Raw genomic sequence first — 23,906 nt, forward strand, 5'->3', positions numbered from 1 at the left:
CAGTAGCTTCCAACAAGCCAGCCTCTTTTTTCCACATGCCTCCTCCCCAGTCTCTTCCCCTGGGAGAGGCCAGGAGGCACCAAAGCAACCCAAGTTTGCTGCTGGGAATAGGCTGGAGCTAATCCCTTCCTGTGGATGCGTGTTTTTACTGAACTATTTTCCCCTAATTCCAGTTAGCCCATTTTCCATTGTGTGAGTCAATCTGACACTTGAAGCCAATAGGAATATTACTTTTTCCCCCAAAGTGTGGGTTAAATGCAATGTTTAACATAATGAGCCCAAGGGTGAAAAAGTGCACAGTAAAGTTGAGTACTCATCTTTAAAAAAAAATTAGACCCAATTATTAACCAGACGGTATAAGTTTTCAAACAATGGATGGGGTGGCAGTGTTTCTTCTTTTTCATTAAATCACAAGGTCTACTGTTTTGTTTTAAAGCCTGAATACTGATATATTTCACACATTATGGCTATTTTCTTAAAGGAAAAATATAAAACTATTTTATTAACCACTATTCCCCCATATTTACTGTAAGGTAAACAGCAGCCCTAGGTAGGAGCTCTTTTTCTCCTAAATGACTGCTTCCCCCATTCCCTAGAGACCTAACTAACTCCAGTTTGACAGATTGACCCTCAGTGGAGACTGAGAAGGACGCGCTTCTCCCAATGCACCCTTCCCCATGCATTCAGTGGTTGAGTTCCAAATCTTACCCACCTCACTCAGGGCTAATTCTTTCTCACTCTTCCTGGCAAAATCAAAACTTGTTTCTTAAAAGGCCTCTTGTGAACATTGCTTGTTAAGATGAGTTCTTGAATATCACCTTTCTCTTAGCTAAGAGCAGACTGAAGATTCAAGTCTACTTGAATCAGAAACATATGGCATACATTTCTCTTAATCATATGCTGGGTTTTTATAATTAAAGGAGAACACTGCTATGGTCAAAGCATGCTTTGAGAAACTATTGAAAGGCATATGTTGAGTGGGATTGAGGAAGGTCCATGAATACAAAAGAAAGGCCACTTGGCCTTGAAGCTTGGCAATTCTGAGCTACCAGGGAAGACACTGAGCTCTTCAAGAAAATTGCTAAGAGAGTATTCCAGTCTTTTTATTTTACTCTGTTTCCTTGGCTTCTCCTTCCTACTCATTCCTCTCACCTACCACTGTGGTTCCTTTACTAAGATCTTTCTTCCTTTTAAAGTTAATATTCTACATTTGTTTAGAAGCCTATTCTCTATGCTGAGACCTATCTGAAGGCAGAGGCTCAATTATTCAGTGTGTGACCAGAGCCTGGTCCTAGGATTGTATTTAATTATCCTAATTATTAGGCAATCTTAATGTCAATCTCACTGAAAATCCATAGGGGCTTGATGTTGACTTATAAGAAGCTGTCGCCATCTGTCTGTCATCTCTCTCAGGTCTGGGTGTTCAGTGAGTGTTTGTGGGAAAGAAAGAGAAGGGACCCAGACAGTTGGGTGTCCACCTGTCAACTACAGACTGCTTTGGAGAATTCACTTCATTGTCCTGAATCTCAGATTTTAACATTCAAAAGGCAGAATGATAATAATAATGCTAATAGTATCTTAGAGGTTTGCAGTAAGAATGAAGATTATAGATGTAAAATTGTTTTTAATTTGCACTCAATTTATATACATATAGATATATATATATATGTACATATACATATATATGTATGTATTTTTTTTCACCACCTCTGGCCTTTAATATTTAAAAGGCTCTCTCAGATATGCTCCATATACCATTGTGGAACATTATATTTTCTTAAACAAAAGAAACTGGATAAACCCAGTGTCTACTTGGTATATGTGTAGCCCAAATGCTAAAGAGGAATTCCTTTCAGAACTCCACCTCTTTCAAACTTTGGCACTTTCGGGATTCAACCATCCAGACAGTTCTTAGATAGCCGAAAAAGTGACTCAGTGCTGAAATTATTGTCTAAACTGAGTTGGATGTCTCAGCCCTCAGTTTTCTAGTCTGTCACTTTGTCTTCTGGAATCAGACTCAAACCTCCTCCTAGAAAAGATTTGGTCTTTAATTACCAAGGGTCTCCCATGGGTCCTACATTGAAGGGGGCCATCTTGTGCATGCTGTCTCATTTAATTTTGTCTCTACTCAACACAGAGTAGGAAAGTGGGAGTTGAGTCACCTTTTACATACTTAAATCAGGGTTTCTGAGGGGGTCATGAAGACCAGCTTCATTTTAAAACAGAGATAAATCCAGTCTTACTTTGTTTAGGAAGCAAGAACCACATGAAGGCCCCTCCCCAGGGCTTAGGGCCCTGCAGCCTGCTGGAGCTGTCATCACATCCATAACAGCAATGATCCTCCTGAAATGGCTGCTGGTCAGCATCCTGGGAAGGTGTGGCTCTAGATAGGTTAGGACTTCTGAGATGTAAGCCCATCCCAAGTATTTCAGGCCAAGGAAAGCAGAGACCAGGAAGGAGGTGCTCCATTGAAAAAGGGTACACAGCAAGGTGCAGTGCAGTGAGCTGTGGGGCAGGCCCTGGAAGCCTAGGTTCAGGTCTTAGTACCCCCATGTCCTAGCTGAGTGACCCTGCACAAGTTACTATTCTGGGCCTCACTTTCCTCACCTGTGAAATGGGGATCATAATTCCAGCCCTTCCCACCTCACATGGAAATGGGGAAGGTTAAACAACATTAAACAATATGAAAAACTGCTTATGGGTAGTGTTGAGAGTCGCAAAGATGTTATCGATGACCACCTGTGCTGTACCAAGTGTGCAGCCATTGCCCTCCTTGCTAGGGTGGTAGAGGATGGACAACCCTAGAGAAAACTGCACAGGCTTTCCTCTTTATTTCCAGGACATTATAAGGAGAATCCCTGACTCATCCCAAGGCCTCCCTGCCTGGCCTCTGCTGAGAGCCTTGTCAGGATGGAGCTGGGATAGAGGCTAATGGTCCTTCAGAAACTTCTCTCCAAGGAGCTACAGGGCATTGCCTCCTCCTCCAGCCAGGCTACCTCTTCACAGGAACAGGACTCCGTAGATGGACAGAACGATCAGCCAGAGGCATCAGGAATCTGGAGGAATGGAAATGCAATGCAGCCAGGTACAGTCAAGGCAATGAGCAAAGGAGCATGGCTCCCCGAAGAGAGGGACTGTGGGAAAGCTTTTTCCTGCAAGTGGTATTAACCGATATTAACTGGTTTATGCACCTTCCAATTACAAGATTTACTACAACCATGTCCAGGATATTGTTCCGGATAAGATGCTGTGGAAAAGCAGAGGAGAGGAGCAGGATGAGAAGAAAGAGAAGGAAGAGAGGTGTAAGAGCAAATTGAAAGCAGAGAAAAGCAAAAGACAAAAGAGAATAGAGAGGGACACTGATCCCTAGGAGGATGACAGCACACTTTTTGTACAGAGCAAAAGTTAAGCTGTGTCCATCATTCACAGAAAACAAAATACAGCAAAAAAAATGCATTTATGTGCCAATTTCCCTTTCCCCCAACCTCAGCAATATTTGAAGTTCAGGATTTGGAAGTTCAACCTAGTTGCTATAAACTCAATCTATGCTCCTCTGAAAATTAACATAGAAAAAAGTAAGCCTGTGCATGTGTGTGCTTGTATGGGCATGTGTGCACATGTGCTGGGGCTGCGGCACTGCCGCTCTGTTCCTGGGGTCTGGGCCCATTTTGCTGCAGGATCCTTTCTAGTACAATGGCTGAGACAGCAAGCCCGGCTCAGGTTTCATGAGGCTTCATCCTGTCTGAAAGCTGGCCACAGAGCAAAGTCGGGTGTATTTCAGAGGCTGATTAAAGCTCTCACAAATGCCAGCTTACATCATTTCAGTGACTATTAATTTAAAGAAAATATTTGCCTGGTAAAAAGGAAAAACATTGCAAACCATGTCTATTTTATTACCATGGGATCCTTACTCTCGGCAGACCCTTTTCTTCATCATCAAGTGGGCAAGTCTGACCTGGGCAACGTTATCAAGGTGGTGCACTTACAGGGACTGGGCCAGTTCTTCCTCTTAGGTGACTGTGCACAGACCTTTGCCATAGTGATGGCAAAAAAACTACTGTTCAGTACCCTGTTCCCACTGTTCAAGTGATAAATGACCCCCAGCCTGCTCTCCCCAGAGCCCAGCGAGGCCTGTCTCTGGACAAAGGCCAGGGAAAACATAACAAGATTTATAAGATCCAGAGGCAGGGTGAAGAAGAGCCGCAGGGCATAGGGGAAAAGACCACATGAGAAAATGCGGAACGTTTTAGTAGCTGCATGTACTTTATGACAATGGGGGGAGCAGATGGGGGTAAGGGGCTGGGGGAGAGGCGGCCACAGTTAGCTCACCAGCCTGGATGCTGGGGCTTCTCCTCAGTTGGCCCAGCTCTTTGGAAAGAGGGAGCACTGGCCCTGAAGTCCTGGTCTGGCTCCTTCATTCACCCCAGCTCCTTCTAAACAGACCCCGCTAAAGGAATGTATTTGAAACAGGGAGACAAACGGAGACAGAAAAGGAGCGGTCCTGTGCTGCTGAGATTAAAAGGCATGATGGTACAATTAAAGATATTTACCAGAGAAATTTGAACCCCATTACGCGCTGGCGGACAGTATGCGAGGAAGAGCTGTTTTATATCATTAAAGACAAAAACCAGGTCTATAGGTAAGCTTTAAGAACAATAAACATCCTGAATTCAAGAATAAGTCTGTCAAATGAAGGGATATTGATTTTGGAACAAGGAATATTATGTCAAACAACATTAGTTTAATTGATCTGAATTTAGTTTAAGTACTAAAAGCATTTATATACAAACAGCAAATGAAAATTAACTGCAGCTGAGCCCCACTGCTGGCTCTCAGGGGCTTCGCACAGATGAGAACCTGGCACCCCCCGGGCCTGGTTGGAGTGGTGTGCACACAGCAGGGCTGGGGTTGCTTCCCCCACACGACAATGGGTAAGGCAATGTGCTTTCTCTCAGAGTGTAGGAACATTTAACACCGGCCTTTGACTTTTCAAAATACACAAATGCCGTTACTTGCTCCGAAGGAATTCATGAGAGAACCGGGGTGAGGTCAGGAGCAGGCAGGGAGTCGGTACCCAAGTCAGTGAAAGGCTTCTGGTCCTGACGTGAACGAGACCAGCCCCTGCCCATCCTCTGGCTGCTTGGCCCCATCTGAACCAAAGTCTAACTAAAGCTGCCTGTGCTCTGCACACAGCTGCCCCTTTCAGCGGCTGCCAGGCCCTGGGAGCCCCAGCTAGAGGCTCCCACAAAGCACCTGGGCGTGGAGCCTGGGGCAGGACAGGTTCTCAGTAAATAGTACTGGCCTCAGCCCCTCCATGGTGATGAAATGGGGAGACCTCAAAAGTGCCGAAACCCATTTCCTGCCTTGTGCTCTTATTTCCTTCTGAAAGAGCACACAAATCAACCGTGTCTTCCTTCTTAGCCCTTACCTGCAGCTGGCCCTTAGAACCCACCCTGGAATGGGCGAATACACAGCAAACGCACAGGCATAAAGCCAGGGCAGAGATGTACATTTCCTCTGTAGTTAGCGAAGTCCTGGGTGCAAGAATAGCTGTGATTCTACTGAAGGATTATTCAAGGGAAGTCGGGTGAAACCCTGCAGAGGTCCACTGATCCTGGAGATCACCCCAAGTCTGCTTGCAGAGGGCTCACTGTCTGGCTGCCATGGATCCCCGTGAATGGGGAGGGTATGAACGGCTCGGTTATGTGTCAGACCCATTAGTTAAGGTCTGGGCAGCTCAGGAGCCAACCATGTTTCCACTTTGTTTTCAGAAGGCCTGACAAAGGCCCCAGGATGTTGTTTTGTTTACATCTCACCACCTGCGCACTCTCTTCCGAAAGCCCAATCTCCCCTCCAGGATCAAAGGGCAGTTAAGTGGAGCTGGAGGAAGATCTCTCCTCCTCCCTCCCTCAGCTTTCACTCACTACAGAGTGCTGCACGTTGTCAGATTTACAGCTGCACGTGTGAACACGGTCACAAAAACCAACAAAAACAGCCACACGCCATGGTTTTCTATCCATTCAAACCCCTTTTTCACACACACGAGGTTTAGACTCAGGGTCTTTGCTGTGAAGGGACCTTTATATGAACTCTCAGATACCAGTTACCCTATCTATCTTCATTTCTCCTTATTGAAACATTTTTCTGTTCCATACACTTGAAACATTTTCTATCAAACTATTTTTCCCCTCTTATATACCCAGCCAGTATGGTCAATGAGGAGCAGAGTGACTAAGGACCAGGAGGGTAATGTTCTAGAAAGAATGAAGTCACTTGTTGAGAACAATGCAATAAGAAAGAAGACAAGAGTCAAGGGCTTGAGTGATGGAACATTCTGGGAATATTCACTCTCTGAAAGGTACTATGTAATAGTGTCTCAGAGACTCCAAAGAACTAGTATTGTTGGGCTAATATTCATATTACACTTGCTTATCAATCTATTGAATACCCTTGATGTGCCAGGCCCTATTCAGAGCACGTGTGAAGACCTGTACACTATTCCTGCCCTACTCAAGGGGGATCAATGATCCCAGCACGGTCTGGCTTGTATCTGCTGAGACTGAGGCACAAACAAGCCGCTAGAAGAACCTAGAAAACACAGGCAATTACTCTCTTGAGGAGGAAGAACATGATGGCCTGAATGCTTGTATCCCGCACATGTACACGATGAAATCCTAACCCTGAAGGGTTCAGTATAAGGAGGTGGACAGTTGTGGGGGACTGGCGGGTGCTTTGGAAGATGATAACGTCATGTGGACAGAGCTCTCTGGGATGAGATTAGTCACCTTATAAAAGAGGCTGCAGGGAGATCCTTTGTTCTGTCCACCATGTGAGGACCCAGCGAGAAGCTGGCCATCTGCAACCCCTCTCCAGACCCGACTCTGCTGGTGCCCTCTGGTCGGACTTCCTGCTTCCAGAACAGCAGCCTGAACTGACAGCGACCAGGAGCACAGCAAGGAGAGGGTCTGGGAAGTCAGCTCAGAGGCCCGCCAGCGGGAACATGCGGGTGCGGAGAAAGGAGATTCCCCGAGGAGGGCGGGGCGAGGACAAACGCACAGAGGCTGGTGGGATCTGCACAGCGCTGCCTGGTCCAGTGTGGCTGGGTCATATGCCACCACGGGGAGGGCCTGGCAAGGATCCTGGACAAGCGCACACGTGGCTTCCTAACCTGACTGCCCGTTCTCCTTTTCCCTGGAGAAGCTGTAATGGACTGAGAAGCAGATGGGGTCTGGTTTGAGTCAGTCTCCTCCTCCATGCCTCAGATATGTCACCTTGGATGAGTCACTTAACCTCCTCCTCCTGTCAAATACACGATTTCCTCCCACAAGAGTGAAGAAGAGGCTAAATTAGAGACAGCGTGTGAGAAAACCTTACACACAGTGCACGGCTAGGCTTCCGGAGCCCTCAGTGGCGCAATCCAGCGGGGCCCACGCACCAAGATGAAAGGGGACCAGGCTTTCCCTGCCCTGAATTTAGGAAAAACTCCCAATAATTCTACCCATGTGATGCTGAACAAGTCACAACATTTCCCCAGGCCTTATTTTCCTCATCTATGAAATAGGAGTGGAAGGGCCAGGATTGATTTCTAAGGTCTCTTCCAGGGTAGATTTCCAAGGACAGAGTTTAAAGCTTTTTGGGCAAACTCTTCAGATTCCTGAAGGCCTTGTTTAAATCCACCTCCCGGAGTGTAACTGTTATATGTCTGAACATTACAAATTATGAAATATGAAATAAATAAATGCATATATATATATAAACACATGTGAGTATATATAGACATGCATGTATATATGTAACTCAATTGTTCCAACCAGGGACATTGGTCCAATGCCTGGACTTTCTCTTTTTCGTTCAGGATTCAACACTTGGCTCAGTTCCAATGTATTCCCGAGTTTCTGAATCTTGTTCCCACAAAGATCTGTCTTCTCTCTCTGGTTAAAAGAAATGCATGCTGGGCGTTCTGCCAATCACTTGGGGGCCTTGCAACATTCTGCTGTGACCCGTGGGGGTGTACCCCCTTGCTGTCACTGATTGTGGGAGGGAGGGCAGGCCTACCATGGCCCCACTGGAGCTAAGCACTGAATTCTGAGGCATGAAAGGTTTACCCAGGCCTAAGATGGGACTACCCAGATCTGTGTCTAAAGAATCCCAGGAAACTATGTCTTGATGCACCAGTGCTTTAAGGAGTGACCCTGAGGAAGAGAGAGGCCATCTGCTCTTTTTGAGCCACCATCACTAATATTATCTCTCACACTGAAAGAGCCCTTCATGGTTTACAAAACACAGTTACATCTTTTACCTGATGTGAGTCAAACCAGGCAGGATCCAAAGAAGTACTCAATTCATAATTGATAGGCATATGGGATCCTAGGGGTCATCTTCTGGGGAAGTGCTCTCTACCCAGTTACCCCACGAGGGTCCAGGGACAGGGTATTTTTAAACTCAAAAGGACAGATGGGACAAAGGTTGGCTCTTGGTAAGTGGAGGAAAAAGAAAAGATGGCTCCCTTTTCATGCCGAGCCCTCCTCTAAGTACCATTTCTACTTCTCTCACAGCCTTCCTCTTTCTCCTGGAAACAACTGCTTTCAGAACAGAATTTACTAGCAGTCTCTAAAGGCCCTTAAAATTCTGACATTTTATGGTTCTATTTGAATTTCATCCAATTTCTTTTCATGAGCTGAAGCTTCGGTATTAAGGAGTTTAGAAATGTTGGGGTCATTTGGGAGGAGAGGTCGGGGTTTCCTTACCTAAGCAGATTTTATAGTGGATGTCTTCATGGAAACAGGCAGCGTCAGGAAGGTCAACCAGGGAGCCTGACAGGGTTGCCTCGTATATAATAGAAGGTTATCCAGGCCAAGAGGAAGCCACAAGGAACAGAGCCTGCTTCTGCAGAGACACAGTTCTTCTGCTGATGAACTTCAGTGCAGCAAAACAGATCCTACTATTCTGAACGTGAGGGCAGATGCTAAAAGACGAACACTCCATTCCACTTGGATTTAGGAACTCATTGTCAACTGGTGGAAACATGCACATGAACAGATAATTTCAGTAAAAGATTCTAAGTGATGAAACAGATGTAAGTCAGAATATTGTGAGAGCTCAGAGAAGGGATATTTAGCCAATCTAGGAATTCAGAAGGTATTTCTTGGCTGGAATGAAGTATGTTCGTGTTGAATTTTAGACTGCATTTTGTTTTTTATAGCATGCTCTCATTCTTTCTCTCACAAGTCCGCACCCCATTCCTGTGAAGGAGCCAGGGAAAGGAGAATTACCTCAACTGGAAAATGAGGACATCAGGGCACAGGTGAAAAAAACCTAAGCTGCACAGCTAGTTAAAGGCAGAGAAAGAGCATATGTGAGTTTTTATGCACTTGAGTAAAGTGTCAATTGGATAGAGACTGCATGGAGTAATGGTGAGATTGATGGAGTATTTTGAGCTTTTTGCAAGGAAAAAGAAGAGCAGATAAAGTTTTCGATAGTCTGATATGTTACCGCAGTACAGGCATACCTTGGAGATATTGTGGGTTTGGGTACAGACCATTGCAATAAAGAGAGTCAAATGACTTTTTGGTTTCCCAGTGCACACAGAGGTCATATTTTATACTATACCATAGTCAATTAAGTGTGCAATAGCATTATGTCTTAAAAAAAAGTACATACCTTAATTAAAAACATTTTATTTTCAAAAAATATTAACTACCATTTATAGTATGCTTTCAGCAAGACAGATCACAATAAATACAATAATATGAAAAATTTGAAATGTTGCAGAAGTTACCAGTATGTGACACAGAGACCTGAATGAGCAAATGATGTTGGAAAAATGGCACCAATAGCCTTGCTTAACTCAGGGTTGTCAGAAACCTTCAATTTGCAAAAAATACCATGTCTGTGAAGTGCAATACAGCAAAGCACCACAAAATGAGGTGTGCCTGTATTTGATCTGCTTCAGCTAAAGCTATCTTCTGTAGAAATATAGATGCTATAATCCAGAAACACTGTCTCTGGGGCATGAGAGAAATGGGTGAAGACAAATGACAAAAATAAACAAACAAAAACCCTATGTAATACCCTTTACAACTGTTTTAAAGAAAGTAAAATACTTATATGTGAAACTTGTACAAAATCACTATACTGAAAATTACTAAACTCTCAGGGAAAAAAATCAAAAAAGACCTAAGTAAATGGAGAGACATACCATTCTCATGGATTAGAAGATGAACCATAGCCACACAAAAGGGGCAAGATCTCTGCTGGATCCTTCCCTGTACCTCCACTGTTGAACGAACCATTGTCTGAGGGGGAAGGGTAACTTGCTGGCCCTAGGGCACAGGTGAACACACACTGCAGCCAGGAGAAGGGAACAGTGGGAGAAAAATCCTAGTCCTAGGAAAAGAACAGAGTCATGTACTGAGCCCACAACTGCAGTCAGGATTGGGACAGAGAACAGAGAAAGCCCTAGTGCTAAGACCAGGGATATGGTGTAGACCTAAAACCAAGCTCCAATTAGAACAGCAGAAACCACACTCCATCACCACACCAGCTCAGAATCTTGGGATAACAAGAAACAGGAGAACACTCTCAAGAGGGCCAGAAGAGGAGCAAGAGCTTGTAAAGGGACCCTCTCTGAGGTACCACACAAATGCAAGACCAAACACTCGGGGTCATACAAATATTGCTCTGGTTGACCACACACCACCTGAGAACAATAGAGGAAAGTTCAACCACAAACCAGTGAAATGAATTACCTGTAGAAAGTGGGTAGAAATGAGGTAGAAAGAATTGGGGAATTAGAAAACAGTAGGGATGAGGAAGGGATACTTATCCGAGCTTATCATTTATAAAGCTTGGACTCAGAACTGCTGTAATGTTGACCCCAAAATAAATAAATATATGATTGCAAAAATTACAATCACCAAGATGTGTTTGTGCGCATATTCAAAGTAGAATTAAAACTAACAAAACAATAACAAGCAGACCTTCTATATATTAAAGAAATAAAATAATCATAATGAAGAGTTTAAGAAAAAAAATAACTTCTGTAATGGAAAGCACTATGTTGATTAAATAATGCAAGGCTAAAGAGGGGGTAAAAGGGTTGTAAAATATGCTTTGTTTTCCACAGGGTTATAGATTAGTAATTCTAAAGCTACTTCATGTGTGCACATGTTGAAAAATAAGTGACTATATTAAGGAAAATGAGAGCCAGACTTCTCACTTTTAGAGATGTAACAAATAAAGAGAGAAAATAAACCTCATGGTCTTGGATTGGAATCAAAGTCACCAGTGTGGACTCATACCTTTCATATAAAAGTAAATATAAATGTGTACATATGCACGTGTTCATATGCATACATATATTTTCTAGCTCTTAATGCTGAAAGGATCTAGAAGTAATGATACCACAGTACAAGTGAATACCCAGAACCTGGATCTTGAATTCTAAATTCTATTCAGAAATAAAAGAAACCAGAGAGTCAGAGAAATGGTTGATTCTAGGAGTGGAACAATGAAAGTACATGACGAGCCTGGAAGAGCCTATGGTGCCAGAAATTGAGTAAATCCTCAAAAATTGATAGGGCCATGTCAAACTGTCATATTAGTTAAGCTCACAATGACCAAATCTGGGTAATCTGAGCAATAAAGTTAACAATGATATATAACTCCAAATTATATAAATAAAAAAAAGAAGTAAATGGGGGAAAAGGGACATTTCCTAGAGTCCTAATTATATAGAAACAATTGTGGAAATATAAAATTAACTTGGGCAAACAAGAAATAATAATTGTTGCATGCAAGAATCACCAATGGTTACTAAAATGAGTGGGTAAAAGCATGATTAGATACAGGATATTAGCATATTTGAAATGTAGAAAGGTACAAAGTTCAAGATACTTCTTAATTAAAAAAGAAAAAACAGTGGTTTTATAGTAGAGAAATTTAGCAGGCCTTACATTGCTCGGATGTTCAAAATTAACTTTGCCAGTAATAAACTATATTGACATCATATCTCCTGCTAAAATACACTGAGCGGGGCAAAAAATAACTTCTGTTCCATTTATGAAAAATTCATGACCTCAATCTAATAATGAAAATAACATCAGATAAATCCAAATTGAAGGATATTCCATGGACCAGCACTTTCAAACATAACATCACCATCTTGAAAGTCTAAGAAAGATTGACTAACTGTCCCAGATTGGAGACTAAGAAGATACATGAATTAAACACAATATGGGATCCCAGGATCAGGAAAAGGGTATGAGGGGAACAACCGGCAAAACACAAGGAAGCTGGATGAAGGATACAACATGAAACTAATCACAAAGATTTTTTTTTAATCTAAAATTATTTCAAAATAAAAAATTAAAACAAATGCATAATGTCTAATGATAGAAAAAACATGAACAGAATGAATCACCACCAAAGTTCATCCATCTTCTGCAGAACCTATGGCTATAGGAAGTATTTAGGGTCTAACCCTAAGTCCAACTATCCAAGTAAATAAAGTTGGTTGAAAATGTTTTCAATCAGTCCCCCTGTTTCTAGTCATATCAAAAGTCTATTCATTGATAGCATTAGGGCATCTAATTTTCCATGGTGAGTACGGGTAACTCCATTAATCCTTCCCACCACCAAGAACTCAAGAGCTTAACTTGTAGCTCTCTCCGGTCTACTAAGTCAATTACGACTCATTCCTTTGCTCCTACCTTCAAATTTTTGTTAGCATCTCTCTGTCAACTCTTCACTTCTTCTCCATGTGCTCATTTGTTTATTGCTACTTTATTCTCTATTTTTATATTAGTGGGGTTTTAAAAGGTAGCAGATAAAAAGTATCTGTTCAATTTGCCACGCTTATGTGTTTAATAATATCTCTAGTGTTCATACCCAGCGTGATGTTTGTTGACATGAACTGAGTTTATGAAATACTATCCTATAGAGTTGCAGAAGAGAACATTCCAGGAGGACCTTCATGCCCACGTGCACATACACAACCATTCAAAGGGCTGTTTAGATGAAGAAACACAGCTAATGAGTTTGATGACACTTGTTTTCTGAAATAGTAAGAAATCACTTTCCAGGTGTCAGGATTGCTCATAAGTAAAAAGATATTGCACTGGAAGGTACTAACTTCCTTCTGTTGAGCGTAATTGGAGACTTGAGCCCACTAGTGAGAAATACTGGAACTACAGTGGGGTGGAGAACTGAAGTGTGAATTTCTGGGATATTTGGGAACTGTTATAACTAATTATAACAACTAATTCAACAAATATACAATGAGAACCCATTATGTGCATGATTTTGTTCTAAGTCTCTCAGCAGCTAAAGAGGTATGCACTTTGCCTGTCTGCCCATCCCATTCCCGTGCACCCCCAGTAAAAGCCCTCATCTCACCTGAGTACTAAGTTCTCCTAAACATTCCTATCATGTCCTCTGAGGGAAGCCTACTTCACCCAGTTCTTAATATACCAGGATGGGTATTTTTTGTCAATGATTTTCTTTATTAATCACTTATTCAGGATACCTCAGGATAGTCTTGAAGTCATAAGACACACCCCCGCCTGCTCCCTATTCTGGTTGTGCTGAAGAGATTGCTGAACTCAAAGGAGGCCAAGAGTTTTCACCAGAGGGCACCACAGAAGGCAAGGTATAGGGAAGTGGGATGCCTGGGATGAGACCTTAGAGTCTTACGTCATCTTGGATGCATGGTTAGATGAGAGACACTGAAGTATGCAATAAGGCTCTGGGACCAGCAGCACCAGGACAGATAGGAGCTACTGACTTTAGCCCTTTTTTTGGGTGATGTAACAATTCAGAATGCTTTTGACCTGGGGGAAAGGCCACTGATTATTTTGAAAAAGCTCATATATTAAGTTGTTATGGAATTATCCCATGGTAAAGAAGATTATTTATTACTTCTGAGATCATGACTCTTATTTAGTTGGTGAATTCATTCAATAGATAGTATATATTTGGCCCAAATTAGAATGTACAAAGAAATTAAGTCTGGTAGTTACTCACACCTGGAAACACACAGGTAATGTGGTAGGTGTGAGTATACTGCCTGTGTCATACTCCCCCACCTAAAGTTATCTTTCAACATAGAAATTGCATGTTTAATACAATGTGTAAATATTAATATCTATTTAGGAGGCACTACTTTTATTCATTAATTTAAAAAACAAAAAAAAATTACTGAAAATAAGCCCAGAGTTTGGGGATGCTCATGAGAACTTTTTGAAATATATATTTCTAAAGAAATCAAAACTAGAAAATGAATATTTTGAAAATAATAAACTAGATGACATTTTCATGATAGTTTAAACTGATATAAAGTTATGTTTTATGTAAAGCTTATGAGATAGTCCTGTTTTAAGAAAGTTGTATGAAATATGAAGGAAACAAATAATAAAAATTACTGATAATGGCAATTCAACAAAATAGCTATGATGCTCAGAGTACAGATTTCATTACACATACATCGCAATGACCTAAAGACTATGTAAAGTTTTGAAAAGCCAACAGCAATAGAGACACTAATTAGAATAGCAGCTATCTTAAATGAATACTTACACACTTTGCATCGCATTAAGCATTTTATGTACATTTTTCCCATTTCATCATTGTACTACCTCAAGTTCATTCATCTCCAATTTAGTACGGTGGAAACCAGGACTTGAGAAAGTTCATTAGCTTGTGCAAAGCTATACTTCTAGCATGTAGCCAAACCAGTATTTATAACCAGATCTGTCCAGCACCAAAGCTTTTGCTCAAAATCAAAATAAAATAAAAATACACTTGCTGAAGTTTCACTAGTATTGTTAAAGCATCAGTCAGGTAGTCACATTTCTTCAGACCCATTATAAAAACTGTAAAAACAGTGAACAGTGATCTTCCCTTAAGAACTCATAATTTTAGCAGTAGGAAATTACACATATATTTTGAGCCAAATCTGGACTTTACAAGGGAACTGTGTCCTGAGAGAAGCTAATGATCCCCTCTAAAACCAAGCTAAGCCTTACATTTCCTGTAGAGATGCTCAATAAGAGGACATGTCGCAGCCTCACTGTTTATGCTTCTTCAAATGAATTCCCTGCATTTTTCTGCAGTGTGACAAAGTCATGAAAAGAGAGTGTTTTGATTCAGTTAGGAAATGGATGATATCTCTACTGTCTGCTTTCCTTCCTGTCCATCCTTTTGGATTCAAATTAAACAACTACCCCACGTCTGTAGCCCAAATGTGTGAAAACAATGGTCAAGGTGAGTGAAACTTCCTGCTGCTGAAAATACCGCAAAGGAAAGCAAATAGAGAAAGCAATGGACGCAGATGCAACACAGGAGGTCATCCAGCCTGGTACAGCTGTATCACCTTCAGCAGCCCAAAGACTGAGGTGGCAAGAGAGTGCAAAGAGGATATCCTGATGAATGAATGGGAAGCCTGGAAATTCCCACTAAGGAGATGAGAAGACTTTATATCTAGCCATTTGGGGCTTCAGTTTGACCTCACTCTCTCCGACTTCCAACAGTGTGGCCTGTTTGATTTTCAGAGCTATCTGTTGATTGTGGAGCTGAAATATAACTTGCTCTAGAGTTGGAAGGAAACACATAGGAAACCAAGGTCAGTGTACTGTTTCTTTCCCTAGATTTACTTGTCTGAATCTCAGTCAATGGCAGCCAGAGAACTGGACCACAGAGAAAAGCTTTGACAGGGCAGAGACCACTGTGAGAAATTAATCATACAATTGGTGGGTACAATCTTAAAGATTTTCAGCAGAAGGTATAAAGTACATTATAGCTTTAACAAATAATATTTACCTTTATATCTGTTTTTTATTCATCAAAATTGTTGGTATATTTCAGTTGGGGGGTGGAGTGTGCATTGCTCTATCTAAAAGATACCAGGACTACAACCATTACATCTACCCTTAACGTCTTAAGGAAGGTACCAAGAGAATATTTTAACTGATTTTAATTTTAACTACAAATAAGCCATGAAATTGAAATCTAAACACATAGTACGCTGTCAAAAAAGGCAGCACAGATTTTCATTATTGTACCCTGGCATGGATTGTAATCCCTAGCAAATCCTAAACTTCACTCATACAGTATGAAAAATTACTTTCCCATATGAACAGAACCACATTAAATACTTTGGATGATAATGGTGGCCGTTAAATCTTTGAAAAATGCATTTGATAAAAAAAATGCCATAGATCCTAGTGGTTTAGTAGACTTTAAAAGACGTCGAAACATTTGATTTTTCTCACAAGGCATTACTTTTCAAAGTAAGGGGTATGTGGCTCACACGGTAGGTTTATTTTTAATTAACATTTTCTCTCATTTCCTTTACCACCTCTCCTTACTACTCCTCACCTGAGCCAGGGGGGTAAGTATGCGCTAATGACACCCGTTAGCTTTGTCTTTACAAACATCAAGTTGATGAGCAGACACCCCAAATCCTTCATTAGGTGGGTCATAAACTGAAAGAGCTCTTTGATTATAATATGATGAAAGATTTATTAACAAACATGTATTCAGCTAAATCATAGTATTGGCAGGTTTATGAGATTGTCTCTCCCCAGCTGACAGGTGGGGACTGCAGGCTGCTGTGGGAATGAAAACACTAAATCTGTTAGTGTACTACATAATGATCTAATTACCGCCCAACGGAGGGCCGCACAAGGGGCTAGGCTTTGCAAGTTTCCGTGGGTTTGCTGTATCCTAACACAGAAAAAGAAAGATGTACCACACTTTAGGGAACAAAACTAAAAAATACATTAAACAAAATGAATTAAACTAGGGTTTAATAGAGGGCATGTGGTCAAGCGACTTACCTAAAAATAGTCAGAAGGAAAGAAGGAAGGAGGGACTCTAGAAAATGCCAAGTTACTTGCAAATTCCACAAGCCTGTAGTAGAGACTTCTTGGAGAATTTTTCAATATGTAATGATTGTTAGGAATTCACATATTGACTATGCTAAAGAGTACACTTAAATCTCACCATAAGATAAAAGAAATGCACATAGAAATAAAAGTGACATATTATTAGCTCATTGAAAATTAAATATTTTGTACATATTTTGGAAAAATGATGGGCAAAAATCATATGTATAGTATCTTACACTACTGGATCAGAGGAGGTTGTTTTTAATTTTATTTATTTTTTTCACTGGGTATTCACTCAGGATTTTAGAGTTTTAACATAGGGTCATGTAGACAGAGGTGCATTCCTATAACATGGTGTCTGAGAAAGTCTCTGAAAAGGTTTATCAAATTACCAACACTTCACAAAATGCTGAATTAACTTGTATAGTGAAAGATAACCAACTATTGTGAGTAATCACAATAATTTTTGGTGGGCTCATATTTTTACAAGACACATTTTCCTTGAAATGAATTTTTTTATCCCAAAGGTTATTTTGTTTTTTGTCATAGTATACTTTGAGCCATATATTCATTCCTTTTCACATTCTATAGCTATTGACTATTATTTTGTCAAGCATGGGTAAATTACCTAAACTAATAATTATATAGGTGAAATTAATAACAAATGCCTTCATTTGAAATGTGGCTTTGGCCAAAACATTTGCTAGTTAAAGAAAATTTATATGCTTCTGTGTAGATGTTAAAACTGAAGAGTGATAAGTAGCATAAAGGGGATTATGTTCTTAACCCTTGTATTTAATGAGGATTGAACGGGAAAAAGAAAATTCTTAGAGTCTTAGGACAGGAAGGGACTTTAACTATCTTTCCTTCTAACACTCTTATTATAGATACACATAATCTACTCAAACATAGTTTCCATAGACTTAGTATTTGTTTTCCATCATATGTACACAGACATGAAACCACAAAAGCCTCTTAAGGAAGTATCAGTCTTCTGATGTTAATAAAGACCTTTCTCATCATAAACATCCACAGTAAAGGGAGGCATGAAAGCAGGACTTAATCTCAAATAATAGAAAAATATTCTTTAGCTAGTGTTTGTGCATGTAAAAAAAATTCATTTTCAAGTATACAAATAACCAGAATAGCTTTCATGCTTTGAGTACCAGCCACTTTACCAAGCAGTGTGCTAAGCACTTGTCATATGGACAGCATCACATGCTGAACTGACAAGATGCATTTAATTAGCCATTTCATCACTTGTGTCAATTCAGATTATCAGGAGGAAATATTTATTAGCATGTAGATATTTCCTCAGCAGAGTCGTAGATGTACACTGTACCCTGCTTTTCATTAAAATAGCAATATTAATGATTACATTGGTATTATAGGCTTGCTGTAAGGATAAACCAAGAGAACACATGCGGCTTCTAAGCTACTAATGATATACAGGTTAGAGGCCAGTTGTTACTCTGATAATAAGATTTTCCACTTTAGATTTGGGACTTCTCAACACACTCTGACCTTTTATAACACCTACTCTGACTCACATACTGGGGAACTTGAAACTCAGAGGTGGAAATGCAGCCAAGGACTGTAATTTTAGCAGTCTAAGTCTTTAGTGGTTACTAAGGGTATATTTTACCTCTCAGAAAGCTTGGTGCCTCCTGAGGACAAAGAAGACATCTCTCTGTCTCATCTATTATCTGGCAAAACGAGAGACAGGAAGTATATTCAATGAACACTTAGCAGCTCATACAACTGTGGATATTGTAAAACTGTCACTGTAAGGGGCAGATTTCATAAAACAAAGCTTTCAAGATTATTGTTGAATAATTCAAAATGTATTTTATTGAGAAATTACTCTGTAGGAAATAGCCCTTACTGAGTCAGCCAAGGTTGTATCTCTAAGATTTCATCCATGTAGAGAAGTTTCAAATTTTTATACTTTATTTTCTCAAAGTTAGATTATGGAATCCTTTCAGTCATAGAGTCCTTCAACAAATATTACCTGGACTGCATGGTGGATACTGTGGTCTTTACACATAAGGAAAAGCAACAGAGACTTCAAATCAACGACAGGTAGAGAGTCTGAAGCATAATACAATTCAGTAAGTGATTAGTATGAACTGTTATAAACAACAGGATGAAATCTATGCAACTGTACAGTCAGCACCCAGACTAATGAGGAGGTCAATCCAAGGGGAGCGATGGGATTGGGAGGACAAGATCATCAACAGTGTTCATTTTTGTTATGTAAGGTATATTCTAGGTTCAAAGGATTAAAAGATGAAAATACAAAACTTACACTCTAGTAAGGAATAGGTAAAATAACATTAAAAACTCCACATAGAGTAATCAAAGTGCTATACTGGATAACAGAGGGTTCCATGGGAACACAAAGGAAGGAACTGTACTGTGTATGAGGAATTAGTCTCCTTGAGCCCCGCCCAGAATAAGGCAAAAACATGGAACAAGAATGCTCTCAGCAAGTGGAGGTCCTTGGAATGAGCAGTGAGAGATATTTTAAAAAATTAAGAAGAGGAAAAACACTGTGTCTTACTATGGCTAGAGCAAGGTACCAAGGGAAAGATAAAGTAAGAGATGAAACTAATGCAGGGCCTTATGAAAAACATTAAGGACTTTGGACCTCAACCAGTCCAAAAAGCTCTCAGTTCAAAATGGCATGATTCACTTGTATTTCATAAAGATCACTTGACTTGCAGTGAGAAGAATGGCTGGCAGGATCCAAAAAGGAGGCATAAAGCAGAGTTAGTTAAGAAACTATGAGTTGAAAATCCATGTATGTGATTATGTTAGCCTAAACTGGAATCACAAACATAATGGCAAAGAGAAGGAAACATTGCAGTTATCAATATGTACATAGTGATAGACAGATGATACAATTATTATTAGTTTTTTTTTAATTTAGGTATTGATTTAGTTTCTGTCTGACTGGCTTTATGGGGGAAGAATAATCAAGGATGACAGCAGGTTCTGAATTTGAGAAGCTGAATATGACAGTACCATTGGTCGAGTTGAGCAGCCATCAAAGGGGCAGATTTAAGAGTAAAAATAATAACTTCAAGTGAGACATATGACTTTTAGATGCTTATGGAATGACCAACAGTGTCAAGACAAACACTAAAAAGTACTCATTGGATTTAATAACAAGACTGATGGTAACTTTAAAGGGAGTGATTTCATCGAGAAGATGAGAAAAGAGGTCGTTGGAAGAGAACGTGTTAAAGAAGGGCATTTTACAAAGGTTGGGAAAACTTCACTAAGCAAGCTGCATTTGAAAAATAAGTAGAGTTTCTAGTGGGAGGAAAAATAGGAGAAACTTCCGGTGGAGGTAAGAGCTAAGACAGGGGCCATGCATGGTTACTAGGGGAGCTAGTGAGGTGTCTGTTGTGGTTTGAAAACAGCATTCCTGGAAGTATGTTGAATAGACTCAGTTGGAAAAAATCATTCTAGTCTTTGGAAGTGACAGAGGGAGTCATTTGGACATTATTCTGAGGGCACCAGAAAGCCACGGAAAGGTTTTAAATAAGCAGGTGTCAAGGTTAGAACTAAATTTTTAAAAATATGCAAGGCATAGAACAAACGAGTTGGAAATAATTACCATTAATCAATAAATGATAATAACTAATAGCAATGAAGCAATGGCTACTTCAATAAAAATAATCACATCAAGTGGGACATACAACTTTCAGATGCTTGTGGGATGGCCAACTGTTTCCATCCATTAGACAAGGAAAATACGAATTCCTAATAAATAGCCAGACTTTCTGTATCCAATGAATGGAGAAAACAATCCCCTTCAGATTCAATACTTAGTCTACATTGGAAAGGGCCATGAAAACTAGCTCAAGATAATCTGAATTCCTCCTTTTTTTAAAATTGCATTTCTTTTTGCTGAGAACAATTATTTGGCAACAATAATAATCATACCTACTATACTGGGCTCCTGGCAACAAAATCTGCTTCTAAAAGTCAACTTCAGATGCCAAGTTGGAAACATTGCCTTTCCTGAAAATATTCAAACCTTTTGGAGAAAAAATTAAAAAGAGGGGGAGGGATGGGAAGCAGGGAAGAAAAGCTTTTGAAAGCATATCTAAACAGACAATTCAAAGTAACCAAAAATATTTGGTGCAACAATAAATAACTTAGTTTGAAGATGTGCGGACTGTACATTGTTCCAGTTAATCTCCTACTTGCCTAGAAAGGAAAGTCTGTTAAGTATGGTTCTCTCGCATGACTTTTAAGTCCCTAAACTAGCTGGAGCCCTATTAACCAATTAACACAGCTGGGTGCCACTTAACAGCCTACACTCTTACCCAGGACCTACATCCTCTATTTGACCTTAGAACAACTACCATCCTCCATCAAATTCTTGATTCCAAAGATTCAGGCATGGGGACACCTGATAAGGGAAGAGAAGGGTTTTCCTTTCTGAAAGCAGGACGCCTGAGTCAATTTGTCCCAATTGTATCTGCACAGGGCCTATTATATGGACTGTGATTTCCAGGGATGAAAGCTGTGAACTCCCAGGTCACTTGTAAACTGATCACTCCCCAGTCTTTCCTCCTCCTGCTTTTAAGTGGTTTGGGGCTGGTAAATCGAAACCTGAAGAAACACAGAGCTCTGACCCCTGGGGCCTCCAGAGCGAACCTGGACTTTGGCTGATTTGCTGTAGGAAGTAACTGCTTACTTACCCCATAATTAACACCACAAGCTGATCTTTGGAAGATAAAGTACAGAAGGTCAGACAGAAGATCATCTAGAGAAGGATTTCACTGAAGTACTACTTTGAGTAGCTCTTGTGGCTACTTCACTCAAGAAACAACTGCGTGTAAGTTCTAAAAATATTACTGTTCATAGAAATGGAGGAAAGGGTGGATTATGCGTCACTGAATACGATCTCAGCAAACTCCCCCTTGATTAATGAAGCCATTGTACATGTCAACTTGCTAAGTTAACCCATACGTTTTAACTGCATTTTACTATTCTCTGTACAGAATGAGCTTTCTTCCCTGGTTAGAAGTATTTACTAGCTTACCATCCTCCAGCAAATTAGGTCCCCTTTTGAGCCTACAGGCTTCAGTGGCCTGACTTCCAGACAGTGTGCTTGGGAGCTGCCTAATTCTCAGCCCTGTTCAGCCCTTACAGTCCAATGACTGCAAGTGAGGGTCATGGCTCTACTTCTGCAGCGACTGTCCGCTGATTTGGGACGCCCTCACTGCCCTGCCTATGGGTCAGATTGCTCCTCTTCCTCAAGACCCAGCTTAAGACTCACTTCTCTGCAAAGCCTTCCTCGGCATCCTCCTTCCCTGAGTGGACCGCAGCTCATGTACATCGCATTGCTGCAATGGATAATGTCAGTCTCTCCTGTAATTTGTTCATCTATAGATATAAAATTATGGGACTGGATAAAGAGATATGCTAGTAGAATAAATTATTTTCTAGTAACCTTTGCTTCTGTCTTGCCAATGGGTTTCAGCCCCGGGCAAGTTCACTATGGTATGGATACAATGTGACCAAAGGAATGACAGTAGAACGTTCTTGGGGTGAAAGGGTTTATTTATTACCCGGCTTGTTCTCCCAGCGGTAGGTGGAGCACTAGTGTCTCTCCCTCTGCCCAGAGCACTGGGCCGAGCTCTCTATACAGTGCCATAATAGCTTATTGCCTATGGGTGTGGAGGCGGTAGCCTAGCAACAGGCCAGTTACATCATCAAGTGGTTTAAGTTCAGTGACAATCATAGCCATAGGAGCCCCAACTTCCCCACAGCTTCCCAAATACCCTGAAGTCAAAGTCTATCTTTACCCACGTTAATTGGTACCTCAGAGTTAATGAAATTAGAGGCAGACAAGTTTTAATGGAATAAAGACCACTAAGGACCAGTCTAGCTCAAATGAAGTTAACTATTCATTCTTTCCTAATATTCAGGTAAAAGACCTTGTATCTGCGAATCAAGAAGTTTAGATTTCAGCTGTGGTGCTGGCATGACCCTAGGGAGCTTCTGCCCTTAACAGTGGTCTCATTTGTAGAACAGAGGAGTTTCAATGTTTCTAAGGACATCTTTCAGCTCCGGGATTTTATGAGTCCATGAAATATGCAGATAGACTGTGTAACTGCAATATATATTTATAAAATCATACCCTGGTGGTATAGACAACTGACCTCATCACATGCTTATTGTAAGTGTAATGCTAAGATAGTCAAGGTTTATGGCCCATATGCGCAAGTTATCATGACCAAGTCAAAACCTCTGCTTCTTCAGTTAAGAACTGCATCCTCTATATCAATTAATCTACATGTATTTTACTGGTCCCAGGGGAGACCAAGAGTGAGAGTTCTCAGACCATATTCATCAAGACTATTCAGAAGTCACCCTGGCATGTTTGCTGTGCTGACCCCAGCTCCACAGCATTACCCTCATACACAAATGTTATCCCCTTTCACTTAAGTGCTTCTACTTTTAGGCATATATTTTAAGGAAGCAATCTCCCAAATTTGGCATAATTAAATCCAACAATATTCTTTATGGCATCATACCTACTGTTAAGAATAGAAAATAAGCCAAATATCCAAAAATAAATATGCTGATAGGTTAGTGTATCTGGATAGAAGCATGATGAAATATTATAAAGCCATTGAAATTGTTAATAAGGTTATATAGCATGGAAATATACTGAGCATTAGGTTAGAAAAAGAAGAATAAAACTTGTCTTATAGAAGAGTCACATTAACATGCAGAGGAAAAATAAATGGAAACCTACACTAAAATAATGAGTGTTATATAATTGTAGTGTGACATGCATGGCTTTTTAAATCTTTCGCCTAATTTTCAATATTTTGTAAAGTTTGTATAATGAATACATATTAATTCAAGGAGCAGCAAAAATGCAAATGGGTTTTCAAGAGCAGCATTTAAAAAATACATTTATATTCAATAAATCAACACTTATAAACCATATTAAATATACCAGTCAAATGTGACAATCATTCTATGTAA

Source organism: Manis javanica, chromosome 1, assembly GCF_040802235.1.
Source record: "Manis javanica isolate MJ-LG chromosome 1, MJ_LKY, whole genome shotgun sequence".
NCBI classification, from domain to species: domain Eukaryota; kingdom Metazoa; phylum Chordata; class Mammalia; order Pholidota; family Manidae; genus Manis; species Manis javanica.